At 48.6% G+C, this 14,181-nt stretch overlaps 1 protein-coding gene across 1 annotated transcript in view; it reads left to right on the top strand.

The window, feature by feature from the left end:
* Positions 1–14,181, top strand: part of ADCK1 (aarF domain containing kinase 1) — a 1,181,187-nt gene that overhangs the window by 430,105 nt on the left and 736,901 nt on the right. The gene's annotated exons all lie outside the window — the stretch shown is intronic.

The following is a 14,181-nucleotide window of genomic DNA, read 5'->3' as shown; positions in this document are numbered from 1 at the left end:
ATCAGTTTCAACTATGTATGGAAGTTCGGGGCGTGGATGCTTTAAGACAGGTGCAGACGTGAATTTCGCTTTCAGCTCTTGGAAGGCCTTTTCAGCTTCTTCGGTCCACAAGAAGCGTTTGTTTTTTCGCAAAAGTGCTATGATAGGGTGTACAACATGTGAGAAATCCGGAATGAATCTGCGGTAGAAATTAGCAAATCCGAGCATGCTTTGTACCCCTTTAACTGAACTGGGTGATGGCCACTTGAGGATTGCATCCACCTTTCGAGAGTCCATTCGGACTCCTTTTGGAGTCAGGATAAATCCAAGGAATTCAACTTCCGTAGCATGAAAAACGCATTTTTCCAATTTTGCATATAACTTGTGCTGGCGTAGTTTCTCAAGGACTGCACGAACGTGCTTCACATGGTCTGATTCTGAAGAGGAGTACACTAGAATATCGTCTATGTATACAACAACACAGACGTCAAGGAGTTCACGAAGGACATCGTTCATAAAATACTGGAAGGCTGCTGGTGCATTGCACAACCCGAAGGGCATCACCTGGTATTCAAATAACCCATACTTAGTGTGAAAAGCAGTCTTTCATTCGTCGCCTTTCTTTACACGTACCAGATGATATGCCCCTCGGAGATCTAATTTAGTGTAGATGCAAGCGTCCTTTACTTGGTCTAGTAATTCGGGGATCAGAGGTAATGGGTATCGGTTCTTAACCGTGATCTGATTTAATGCGCGGTAGTCTATGCACGTTCTGAGGTTGTCATGATGCCTACCCCCGGAGCACCAGGCCAGGCCCAGCAACCCCCAGGAGCAGGCATCATGCCCCCGGGTAAAAGCCCAGCAGCCCCTTATAGGGGCTCTTTGGACTCTGTCCTGGCGCCTTTGGCGCCAGGCTCATGTTGGACATCAGTCCTGGCGCCATAGGCGCCAGGCTCATAAAGGAAGGTGTTTTGTGCACTTACCTGATGCAGACCATGCTGCAAGATTCAGGCCTCCCTGAGACCTGAAAGGGACTATTTTTTCATTGGGACTATTTTGCCACTTGGGCGTGGCCAGGGAAGGATACTTACCTGGAACTACTTTGGGGGCTATTTAAGCCACGCCCAGACAGTAGCTCACGCTTCGCGTTGTTCTGCATCCAAGCAGCTGAACGCTCACCGTGTGTGCTCCTGCATCTGGTCTCCAGCCACGCCCGCCTCGATCCTGGAACACCTGTAAGGAAAGAAGAGAAGAGAAAGGTGAAAACCAAGAATTGTATCAAACTTCTTACCTGCATCCAGAACCTTCACGCCAGCGTTCCTGAGAAAAGACTTTCATTTAAAAGCACCGCGTTGCTCGCTGCAGCGCCGCGCTTCACTCACCTGTCCTCGGGAGTTCTTCTGGCTCCACCGCGACTGTCTGCACCGGTCGCCACATCTCTGCGCCTAGGGGAGAGAAGAAGATACAAAAGGTGAGCAGAAGGAACATATGAGGAAAGCCTAATTTTCCGCCATAACACTTACCGGTCTTCTGTTGGTGGACCATTCCTCATTTCGGGTCGGCGCCGCTTCGTTGGCAGGTACCGCACCCCGGCCCCTATGGGGAAAGGACAAAAGACATTACTGGAGGAATATAAAGACATTAAGAGGGATCGCCCCCATCGCTAACTCACCTGAGTTTACCATCGGCAATTCAATCCCTCAACGCATCGCCTTCATTCTGCGCCTGAAATAAAGGACAGATCACAGGTTAGGAAGGCAACAGAAAAGGAGGCTCAACACTTGAACTTTTGTAATCTTCATACTTATGGCGTTCCGCTCGGAAAAGTCAAGTGGATTTTGCCAGCGCCATTCTGAAAACCAGTGAAGTAACTGGAAAAACACGCGCCCCTGCACCTGAAGCAGGATGGAGAGTTCATCCTTTCAAACCATAAGGTGAGCTTCAACCGGGGATTTCGGAGGAAGTTAGAGAAGAACGAAGGGGGAAAGGGGGGAGCAAGCACACTATTCTGCAGACTGTTAATGCCCCTTTCTCATCTGCAGAAGGATATTCCTACGGGCCAGACAAGCAAGATTTGAGGGTCCTGTTCAGTCGGTGTTCCGAGTTCTGCGCATCACGCTCGAAGAGGCCACAGCAACCCAGACTAGACCAGCGCCTCCGTGGGAGTCAGGTGAGCGTTACAGAACGCGAAGCCTTCCTACAAATTCCCACCCAGGCGCTATGGAAACTTCTGAGACTGATCAGTTGGCCCAACAACTGGGGGAAGTTATGGGCCGAAGTACACGCCGCTCGTCAAGAGACTAATGCTCTCAGGAGGGAAGTGATTGTATCAAAGGAAAGAACAGATGACCTGGCTAGACAGTTTTTGCAAGGTCAAGCTGGACACACTCCTCTACCCGGTTCCGGGGGGAACCCCGCTCCTGTGGTTCCCAGTAACCCTGTGCAGATTAATCTACCTGAAAACATGCCGCTGGCCCCACCCGAACGCTTTGCTGGGGATCCCAAACGATTCGCTGTATTCATGAATCAGTGTCGTTTGCACTTCCTATGCAGACCTGGGGCCTTCCCTAATGACCAGACCAAGGTAGCCTTTTTATTGTCATATCTCAGCGGCTGTGCTGCCGATTGGTCAGTTCCACTGGTTACTCAAGATGACCCGATTCTCCGTGATTTTCAAGGATTTCAAGCAAGCATGGAAAGGTTATTTGCTCGACAGTCTCAGGGGCAGGCTCTGGATGACGAAATCCTATCCCTGCGACAGGGCAATCAGGACCTCCCATCCTACATTGCAACCTTTAATAGACTAATTGTGGAAACTGGGTGGCCAGAGGATAAAAGAATCACGTTATTTTATCGAGGTCTACGCATAGAACTTAAAGATTTCCTGGCCCAAGTTGTAAATCCGCCCCAAGAATGCACAGAATATATAGACTTAGTGGTCCAATTGGATCACAGACTTCAAAACAGAAAAGCAGATCGGTCCAAGTTTGAGACCCGGGTGTTGGTCAAGACCCACGCTAACCCCAAGGGTGCTGATGTCTCTGAGCCTATGCAAATCGGAGGGGTTAAAGGACCTTTAACTCAAAAAGAACGTGAAAGAAGACGGCAGATGCAATTATGTCTTTATTGTGGGTCCTCTGGATACTTTCTACCAGATTGCCCGGCTAAACCGCCCAGGAAGGTGGTAGGAGCCGCTGATAAAAACCATGAAGACTCTGTTTCGGGAAACGTCCATGCCCGACAAGCGTAGGGATCTGCTTGCCGAGCTTGAAAACTAACTCTCAGACCTCGCATTTCATTGTGCCAATGGTCCTCGTAGATCCGGAACAGCCTAAGCGGTTGCATGCAATAAAGGCATACATCGATAGTGGGGCTATAGGAAATTATGTGGATCGTGAATTGGTCTCTAGGATTAACCTCCCTCTGCGTCCTAAAACCAGCAAAGATGTCATCACCACAGTCGATGGAACCGAAATTGCCTCTGGACCGGTAACACATTCCACTGCTGAGGTGACACTTATAGTTCCGGACGGCCATCAGGAGGCAGTTGTGTTTGATGTAATCAAGGCTCCACAGTTTCAGGTTATTCTCGGAATCCCTTGGTTAGAGACACATAATCCTCGAATTGATTGGCGAGCGAAGAGAATAACCTTCCCGGATTGTGCACAAACCTGCTACCCAGAAAATCTGAAGATAAGTCTAGCGTATGTAACCTCTGTCTCCATGCAACTACCTCCGGATTACCAAGACTTTCAGGACGTCTTCCAAAAGGAACAGGCCAACACGTTACCTCCCCACAGATCGTACGATTGCCAAATCGATCTGGTGCCCAGTGCACAACCCCCTTGTAGCAGGATTTATGCCCTTACTGAACCTGAGAATCTGCATTTGAGACAATATTTAGATCAATACCTAGCCAATGGTTTCATTCACCCGTCAAAGTCTCCGGCATCCTCGGCTTTGTTCTTTGTGCCCAAAAAAGAAGGCGACCTTAGAACTTGTATCGACTACCGCGCATTGAACCAGATAACTGTTAAAAACCGTTACCCTCTGCCTCTGATCCCTGAACTCCTTGACCAGGTGAAGAACGCTTGCGTATACACCAAGTTAGATCTCCGGGGGGCTTATCATCTGGTGCGAGTAAAAGAAGGCGACAAATGGAAAACGGCCTTCTGTACAAAATATGGATTATTCGAATACCAGGTGATGCCTTTCGGGTTGTGCAACGTGCCTGCTGCCTTCCAATTCTTCATGAACGATGTCCTTCGGGAACTCATCGATGTTTGTGTTGTCGTATATATCGATGACATTCTTGTGTACTCCTCTTCGGAATCTGATCACAGAAAGCATGTCAGGGCCGTCCTTGAGAAATTGCACCAGCACAAACTGTTTGCAAAGCTGGAAAAGTGCGTTTTCCATACCACCGAGGTTGAGTTTCTTGGATTTATCCTGACACCTAAAGGGGTCCGAATGGACTCACGAAAAGTGGATGCCATCCTCAAATGGCCATCACCTAGTTCGGTGAAAGGTGTCCAAAGCATGCTTGGTTTTGCTAATTTTTATCGTAGATTTATCCCAGAATTTTCGCGTGTGGTACAACCCATCACTGCACTCTTGCGAAAAAATAAACGCTTCGAATGGACCGAGGAAGCCGAACAGGCCTTTCAGGAATTGAAAGCTAAATTCACGTCCACACCTATTTTGAAGCACCCGCGTCCCGATCTCCCATATATAGTCAAAACCGACGCGTCCAGCTTAGCCATGGGAGCTGTCCTGTCTCAGAGAGACCCTGAAACCAACCAACTGCACCCCGTAGCATTTTGGTCCAGAAAGTTCTCGCCACCTGAGGTAAATTATGCAATCACCGACAAGGAATTATTAGCCATTAAGTCTGCCTTTAAGGCTTGGCGGCATTATCTTCTTGGCGCCAGGCATACCATTACCGTGATCACTGATCACCGAAACTTACAATATTTAAAAACTGCCAAGGCTCAATCATCACGTCAGCTCCGATGGGCTTTGTTCTTTGCTGAGTTCGATTTTGTAATCACTTACCGCCCCGGCTGTAAAAATGGCAAAGCGGACGCGCTATCCCGAATAGGAATGGGAGAAATAGACACAAACTCAGAACCTGTGCCGATAATTCCCGAACAAAGAATTTTGGGGATAACCTCTTTACAAAACCTTGAAGACATTCAAGCACGGGTAAAACAACTCCTGGACTCTACAGCCTTGCAGGATTGGATCCAAAGGGGGTCTTACTTTTCAGTCAACGATGGCCTACATTACTTCCAAGGACACTTATTTCTGTCAGAAAAGGAATTGCAAGAACTGGTTATTTCCCGTCATCATGATACCCTGATGGAAGGACATCCTGGCATTGCCAAAACTGAGGAAAAAATTAAACGACAATTCTGGTGGCCTTCCTGGCGAAAGGATATTAAATCTTTCGTGATGTCCTGTGGAGTTTGCGCCCAAAACAAAGGCCAAAAGACAAAACCCGCCGGTCTTCTTCAGCCTTTAGACATTCCACCAGCACCTTGGCACACCTTGTCACTAGATTTTATCACGGACCTGCCCCCTTGTAATGGATACAATACTATTCTGGTTGTGGTGGATTTATTTTCCAAGATGGCCCATTTTATTCCGTTGAAAGGATTACCTTCAGCTTCTGTCCTAGCCAAGGAATTCCTCGAAAATATCATCCGTTTGCATGGATTCCCGTCCATACTAGTCTCGGACCGGGGAAGCCAGTGTATTTCTCATTTTTGGAGAAAGTGTTGTCAACTGGCACAAATCGACGTACGACTCTCAACCATCCACCACCCACAGACCGATGGTCAGACGGAGAGAACGAACCAGACCCTTGAACAATACCTACGATGTATGTTGCACCAATCGGAGGGTAATTGGAAGGATATTTTATGGGTGGCCGAATATGCATACAATAACTCGGTACACTCTGGAACTGGACAAAGCCCCTTTTATACCCTATATGGACATCACCCTCGTACTTCAGACCTGGACTCACCTCTGAGCCTTGAAATGCCCGCAGTGGACCTTTTGCATTCCACAATAACTCAAGCCTTCAAGGATGCAACTGCACATTTGCAACAAGCGAAAGGGAAATACAAAAAGAATGCGGACCTGCATCGGAGTGAGGCGCCTCCATACCAAATAGGGGATCAAGTATGGTTGGCTACCAAACACTTATTGCTCAAGGGACCTCGAAGTTTTAATCCAAGGTATTTGGGCCCTTACTCGATCAAAGCTATAATGAACCCAGTGGCAGTCAAGCTCGATCTACCAGCTAACATGCGGATTCACCCCGTATTTCATGTGTCACTTTTGAAACCAGTGCAACCAGGAACCAGATTAATAAAGCCACCAGAACCAATCCAGATAGATGGGGAGCCTGAATTCTAGGTGAAGAACATTTTGGATTCTAAGATCTCAAAATCAAAACTTTTTTATCTGATTGATTGGAAAGGGTACGGGCCACAGGAAAGGTCTTGGGAACCCAGCGACCACGTACATGCACCTCGGCTGGTAAAAAGGTTCCATCGGAATTTCCCAAACAAACCGAAACCTCCAGAGGGAACGACCTTGGGAGGGGCCTTGGGGGGGGAGTGCTGTCATGATGCCTACCCCCGGAGCACCAGGCCAGGCCCAGCACCCCCGGGAGGAGGCATCATGCCCCCGGGTAAAAGCCCAGCGGCCCCTTATAGGGGCTCTTTGGACTCTGTCCTGGCGCCGTTGGCGCCAGGCTCATGTTGGACATCAGTCCTGGCGCCATAGGCGCCAGGCTCATAAAGGAAGGTGTTTTGTGCACTTACCTGATGCAGACCATGCTGCAAGATTCAGGCCTCCCTAAGACCTGAAAGGGACTATTTTTTCATTGGGACTATTTTGCCACTCGGGCGTGGCCAGGGAAGGATACTCACCTGGAACTACTTTGGGGGCTATTTAAGCCACGCCCAGACAGTAGCTCACGCTTCGCGTTGTTCTGCATCCAAGCAGCTGAACGCTCACCGTGTGTGCTCCTGCATCTGGTCTCCAGCCACGCCCGCCTCGATCCTGGAAAACCTGTAAGGAAAGAAGAGAAGAGAAAGGTGAAAACCAAGAATTGTATAAAACTTCTTACCTGCATCCGAAACCTTCACGCCAGCGTTCCTGAGAAAAGACTTTCATTTAAAAGCACCGCGTTGCTCGCTGCAGCGCCGCGCTTCACTCACCTATCCTCGGGAGTTCTTCTGGCTCCACCGCAACTGTCTGCACCGGTCGCCACATCTCTGTGCCTAGGGGAGAGAAGAAGAGACAAAAGGTGAGCAGAAGGAACATATGAGGAAAGCCTAATTTTCCTCAATAACACTTACCGGTCTTCTGTTGGTGGACCATTCCTCATTTTGGGTCGGCGCCGCTTCGTTGGCAGGTACCGCACCCCGGCCCCTATGGGGAAAGGACAAAAGACATTACTGGGGGAATATAAAGACATTAAGAGGGATCGCCCCCATCGCTAACTCACCTGAGTTTACCATCGGCAATTCAATCCCTCAACGCATCGCCTTCATTCTGCGCCTCAATATAGGACAGATCACAGGTTAGGAAGGCAACAGAAAAGGAGGCTCAACACTTGAACTTTTGTAATCTTCATACTTACGGCGTTCCGCTCGGAAAAGTCAAGTGGATTTTGCCAGCGCCATTCTGAAAACCAGTGAAGTAACTGGACAAACACGCGCCCCTGCACCAGAAGGAGGATGGAGAGTTCATCCTTTCAAACCATAAGGTGAGCTTCAACCGGGGATTTCGGAGGAAGTTAGAGAAGAAAGAAGGGGGGAAGGGGGGAGCAAGCACACTATTCTGCAGACTGTTAATCCCCTTTCTCATCTGCAGAAGGATATTCCTACGGGCCAGACAAGCAAGATTTGAGGGTCCTGTTCAGTCGGTGTTCCGAGTTCTGCGCATCACGCTCGAAGAGGCCACAGCAACCCAGACTAGACCAGTGCCTCCGTGGGAGTCAGGTGAGCGTTACAGAGGTCACCTTCCATTTTAGGCACGAAGAACAAACCTGAAGATGCAGGGGACTTGGATGGACGAATGAAGCCATTAGCAAGGTATTGGTCCAAGTATTGTCGTAGGTGAAGGTTTTCGGGTTCCGTAAGGGCGTAGATCCTACTACATGGACGTTGTGCACCAGCTATGAGATCGATTTGACAATCGCATGATCTGTGAGGTGGTAGGGTGTTTGCCTGTTCCTTTTGGAAAACATCCTGGAATTCTTGATATTCCTGAGGTAACTGCACGACTGGAGTAGCGACTGTGGCCAGGCCTTGGTTCAAGGGTTTTTTCGGGTAACAAGTATGTGCACAATCCGGGAAGGTTATTCTCTTCTCTCGCCAATCAATGCAAGGATTATGTGTTTCCAACCAAGGTATCCCCAGTATTATTTGGAACTGCGGGGCTTTGATTAAATCAAACACAATAGTCTCTTGATGCCCATCCTGACCCAGTAGTGTCATCTCTGCGGTGGAATGAGTTACAGGCCCAGAGGCAATTTCAGTTCCATCGACTGTGGTGATGACATCCGAAGTGGTCTTTTTGCAGAGAGATAGATTCATCCTAGAAGCCAACTCGTGGTCCACATAGTTTCCTATGGCCCCGCTATCAATGTATGCCCTCACTGCGTGCATACGTGATGGCTGCCTTGGATCTATAAGGCCCATTGGTATGATGAAGTGCGAGGTCTGAGTATCCTTCTTCAAGCTCGGCAAGCGGACCTCTATGCTTGTCGGGCATGGTCGTGTCCCGAATCTGGCTCTGTTTGATTTTTATCAGCAACTCCGACTACTCTTTTAGATGTTTTTATAGGGCAATCCCGTAGAAAATGTCCCGAGGCCCCACAGTACAGACACAATTGCATCTGCCGTCTTCTTTCTCTTTTCTTTTGAGTTAAGGGTCCCTTGACCCCCCCGATCTGCATCGGTTCTGATGCATCTGTTCCTTTGAGGGTAACATTGGGTTTAACCAATACCCGATTCTCGAACTTAGTTCGATCAGCCTTTCTATTCTGAAGTCGGTGGTCTAACTGGACCACTAAGTCTATATATTCTGCATAATCCTGAGGTGGGTTCACAACTTGGGCCAAAACGTCTTTGAGTTCACCCCGAAGTCCACGATGAAATAATATAATTTGTTTTACCTCTGGCCATCCGGTTTCCACCACTAACCTATTGAAAGTGGCGATATAGGTTAGTAGATCCTGGTTACCTTGTCGTAATGATAAAAGTTCGTTATCCAGGGCCTGTCCCTGTGAATGTCTGGCAAATAGTCTTTCCATGCTCAATTGAAAACCTTGAAAATCCCGAAGAAGAGGGTCATCCTGGTTAACTAATGGAATTGACCAATCCGCTGCACTGCCACTAAGATATGATAGTACAAAGGCTACTTTGGTTTGGTCGTTCGGAAAAGCTCCAGGTCTGCATAAAAAGTGCAAGTGGCATTGGTTCATAAACACAGTAAACTTTTTTGGGTCTCCAGCAAAACGTTTGGGTGGAGCTAAAGGAATGCTCCCTGGTAGAACCATTTGCACAGGATTGCTCGATGAGAAAGGAGTTGGAGTCCCCCCGAATCCAGGTAATGGTGTTTGCCCAGCTTGGTTTTGCAGTAATTGTCTAGCAAGATCATCAGTGCGCTCCTTTGACACAATCAGTTCTCTCCTGAGGGCATTAGTCTCTTGGCGCGCGGAGTGCACTTCTGCCCTAAATTTCCCTAACAATAGGGCTACTTGGTCGGTTTCTGAGGTTTCCATAACGCCCGGGTGGGGATTTGTAGATAGGCTTCGTGTTCTGTTATGCTCACCTGGCTCCCACAGGGGCGTCGGTCAGACCCGGACAGCTGCGGTCTCCACCCACGTGATGCGTAGTGCAGCGATGACTGACTGGATCTGCCCTCCTAATCTTGTCTGCTTAACCCGTAGAAATATTCTCCTGCAAGTGGAGAGATGGATTTAGCCACTTGTGGATTCAAGTGATGGCACCACCACAGTCCTCCCCAACTAATCAGCTCCGAAATGCCCTCACAGCAGTCTCACCTTATATTCTTGAAAGATGAGCTCTCCATCCCGCGTGGATTTGCAGGGGCGCGTCTTTTCCAGTTACTTCACTGGTTTGAAGGCTCGGGAGAGTTCCGGAGAGTATTGACTCTGAGGTTCCTGGTGAGGACCAGTTCATAGAGTTCATAGAGTTCAATATGTCCGATGTTCACTCTTGTTCCCCCCTTCCTTTCTTGTCTTGCAGCTGGCTCATGAAAAGATGCTCTTGTGGCAGCTGGTGGTGCTCAGGTAAGAGTCTGTATTACCCGGCGCTGTCCGGTAAATGTTGCACGTGGAAAACACGTGTTGTTTTGTCTCTCTTTACAGATGCGGCACGTGAACATATGGAGAGTCAGTCACAAAAGGATGCCTCCGGTGGTAAATCAGGTAAGTCTATGGTGGTAAGAATTATATTTGTTGGTTCCCTCGGCTCACTTTGTGGTTTTCTTTTGACTCCTAGGTGCCGAAGTTCGGTGAAGAAATGATGGAGGCAGCGCCGACCCGAAGGATGCTGTGAAGACTGGTGAGTATGGCGCGGCGCTGCAGCTGGAGGTGCGGCGCGTGCAGAAATTATGTTCTTTACAGGTCCGGAGACGAGATGGATCCAGAATCAGGTGTGGAATAGAAATAAGTTTGTTTTCTAACCTTGTCCCTTTCTTTCCTCTTTGTTTTAGGAGCTCCGGATTCGAGGGGGGCGTGGCAGAAGACTGGATGCAGGCTGCAGGCATGGTGAGCGTTACGCTGCTGGATGCAGAATAACGCGAAGCGTGTGTTGCTGGTCGGGCATGGTTTAAATAGCCTCAAAAGTAGTCCCAGGTAAGAAGTCCCTAGAACCACACCCGAGTTAAAAATAGTCCCTGTAGAAAAATAGTCCCTTTCAGGCTTCATGTTGGATTGGAGACATTTGCAGCATGGTCTGCCTGAGGTAAGTAATGACTATGAGCCTGGCGCCTAAGGTGCCAGGACTGAACCCAGATAGCCCCTAGCCGGGGCTGCTGAGGTTTTACTAAATGTCTAGATGCCTGCTCCCAGGGCTGATGGGCTTGGTCCGGGTGACTGGGGGTAGGCATCATGACACTGCCAAGCACAAATGTATTCATCAGTCTCACAGATCTCTTTATATGGGTGCGGGTCCCAGACTTGCACTGCAGGTTTCCTCCAGCACTCTCTAAACTTGGCCCACTGTTCCACCAAATATTCTTCACCTGATTAGGTTTTATAAGTGTCCTTTGATTTGTGTTATTAGGGTCCCAGACCCATTTGCGTGGCTCTATGGGCTTACTTGCCCCCTCAGATTGTCCTTACCACTTTACAGGGCCCCCAGCGCCTCCCTGATCATCAGCGTACCTGGGTTTGTGCCTGCAGTCAGCCGTGGGGCTTCCGCTGCTTACATTTTGTCTCTGGAGGCCGGCAGTTCCGCCGCCCCTGCTTCATCCTTGTCGGTGTAGGACCGTTCTCCCAGAGCTGCTGACGTTCAGGATACCAGGAACGTCCTTCTTGTTGCTCACCGCTCTATCCCTTCCCTGCATATTGGACCAGCTGGACAGCGACCTTCTCCCTGTTCGGATTCCCGGTCTGCCTTCCTTCTTCCTTGTGCATACTCCATGTCACAGCTCTTCCAGGGTGGACTTCACATTGTGTCAAGGCCTTCCTTGCTTTTAACTTGACTTCTTCTCTTCGGCTGTCGAAAACCTCTAGAATGGGCAAAGTGGTTCTGGCAGTGTGATGATTCGTCTGGCCCGTAACGCTCATGAAGTACGCATCATCTGGGATTCGATAGTGCCGGGTCGATCAGCATGCCGGTTTGGTGCAATCCTGTCCAGAAGTCTCTGCAACATGGCGCCAGTTGCTGTGAGTACGTCTCTAGCGGTACAGCCAGTTCCTGTTCCTCGGACAACACCCCCAGCTCCAGTGAACGCTTATCCAGTCCCGGACACAACGTGTCTACGCGTTGCTACTCTTAGAGTATTCCGGGCAAAGTAAGTTTCTGATTCTTGTGTTTATAGCGATCTGATTTCCAGTTTCCACCTTTTTATCCTCTCAGCTCCTTCCTTCCTTGTGCCTTAATTTCTCCTGTTCTGTTTTCCAGCCTCAGTCCTCACACTCTGTGCTTCTCCTCGAGTCCTTCTTAACCCAGTGCAGATTGAGTTATGGTGTTGCAACTCCTTAGGGATCTTCCTCGTCTCTATACTCTTTACTTCTGTGTTACTACAGAAATACATAGCATAGGAGGGTAGGAGTGGAGGGGGTAGGGGATGGAGTGGTGGGGTGTTATAGGGACACTGTGTTCTTCTGATAAGGTCGTCACTGTCCCACAGGGGGTTTCCCCTCTCATGAGATCCACCCACTGAGTATCACCCCCAGGGAGACTGTCTGGTAGCAGCCTCACCGCCCTGGCCTCCTTGGAAGGAGCTCTCCCTTCGGAAGCAGAGAAGATATCCTGGGATTCAAAAAGTTTATAAGCAAAACAAAACAAGATGGAAGGTCCTCTAACCTGACAGCTTGTCGTCTAGGTCTGAAATAATCTCCTTTTCAGATGTGCATTCACTCACATGCCCATAATCCATTGTCAATGATCGTCCGTCGACTGTTGATGATTCTAAATCACACTTAGAAACACTTGTGTACAGGCGCGTTATAAACAACTCATCAAATCATATCATAAATACCGTGCTGCTGTTTCCATTTACTCGATTACACGTGAAACTATGGAACCTGCAGTTTAGTCCAACATAGGATTTCAGCATAGCAGAGTTTTAACTCTCAGGTAAATGGTGAGGGTTCATGGGAGTCTTAGGCCAAAACACCTGGATAGCTACTGGTTGCAAAACCCTGCTCTAGCCTATGGCGAGCAAACCCTCAACTGAAACTGCTCTCACCCTTCCATCCAACTCTTTAACCACTGCTTACAACTCTCACCTCTTTTCCATACTTATTCTACTTGACCTCCCTACAGCATTTGGTAATGTGGACCCCCAACTTCAGTCTCCTCACTTGGTTTGAAGAACACTACACTTTACTGGGTGGCCTCCTACCTGTCAGAATGCTGTATCTTCCTCTCTTGAAACTCTAACACACCTTTGCCCACACACCAAGGATCAGCCCTCCTCTTTATTCTCTACATCTCCGTGTTAGTAAACCGTTTCTCATCCTTTGGCGTTCATTACCATCTCTTGGCTAATGATACCCAAATGATCTCCTTTCCCTCCTTCACCTCTTCTTCTTCGAATTACATCACCTGTTGCCTTTTGCCAGCCTCTGATGCACCCACTCTTCCATCTTTCATCTCCTTCCCTCCTGACCTCCTCACTCCATCACGCAAGGCCCACAGTGCTGGGGTCCGCTATCACAGTGACTATCGACTTGAGTACTCTATCAATGGTACAGTCACCGCCGACAGGTTCAACCTTCTAAACATCAGGAGGATCTGTCTGAATTTACTAGCTACTTTTCAAATCTACCTTGGTGATCAGTAAACTACACTAGTGCTCTTGCTTACTTCTCGAAATTTCCAGCTCAACGTTCGCTACACTTAACAAAGTTCCCAACTGTGCTACATGCACCCTCTACAGCCTACATAGATGCTCTCTCCCCTCATCATACCAGCATCACGGTGGCTGGCTGTCCAGGCAAAAACACTCTTTATAAGTTTCTACTTTTGTCTTTTAATTGACTCATGTCCTGCACCTCCACTTACATGCTGTCTACATCTCTCCATCATCCTCCTCCTGACCTCTACTACCCTCATCTCTCAACATCCCATCTGTCACCACCCGATCCATGCATCTCTTTTCTACCAGCCCCCACCCCCACTGAAAAGCGGTTCCCCCCAGCCATAAAATAAATTTGGCCAATGGAATTTTTAAGGATTAGTTTTGAGCACTGCTTGCTAGTTAGTTAATGGGTAAAGTTAACCCCCAGTTGATGCTGTTACAACTGACTGTCCAGCCTTCCTGCCCCAGATATGATGTATGGGCATGTATAGGTTTAAATTGTGTAAATATTGTGCAAGGCTCCGAATCTCTATTATATGCATGTCCCATGATCCAGTGAATGTCGTTGGTCTGTGTTCTCCAGCATGGGGTCTGGCATGGATTCACATGCTCATGAAT

Source organism: Ambystoma mexicanum, chromosome 14 (assembly GCF_040938575.1).
Source record: "Ambystoma mexicanum isolate Mex_15411 chromosome 14, UKY_AmexF1_1, whole genome shotgun sequence".
Classification (NCBI taxonomy): Eukaryota; Metazoa; Chordata; class Amphibia; order Caudata; family Ambystomatidae; genus Ambystoma; species Ambystoma mexicanum.
The sequence above is the reverse complement of the archived record's forward strand: the minus strand, read 5'-3'. Positions and strand labels throughout refer to the sequence as shown.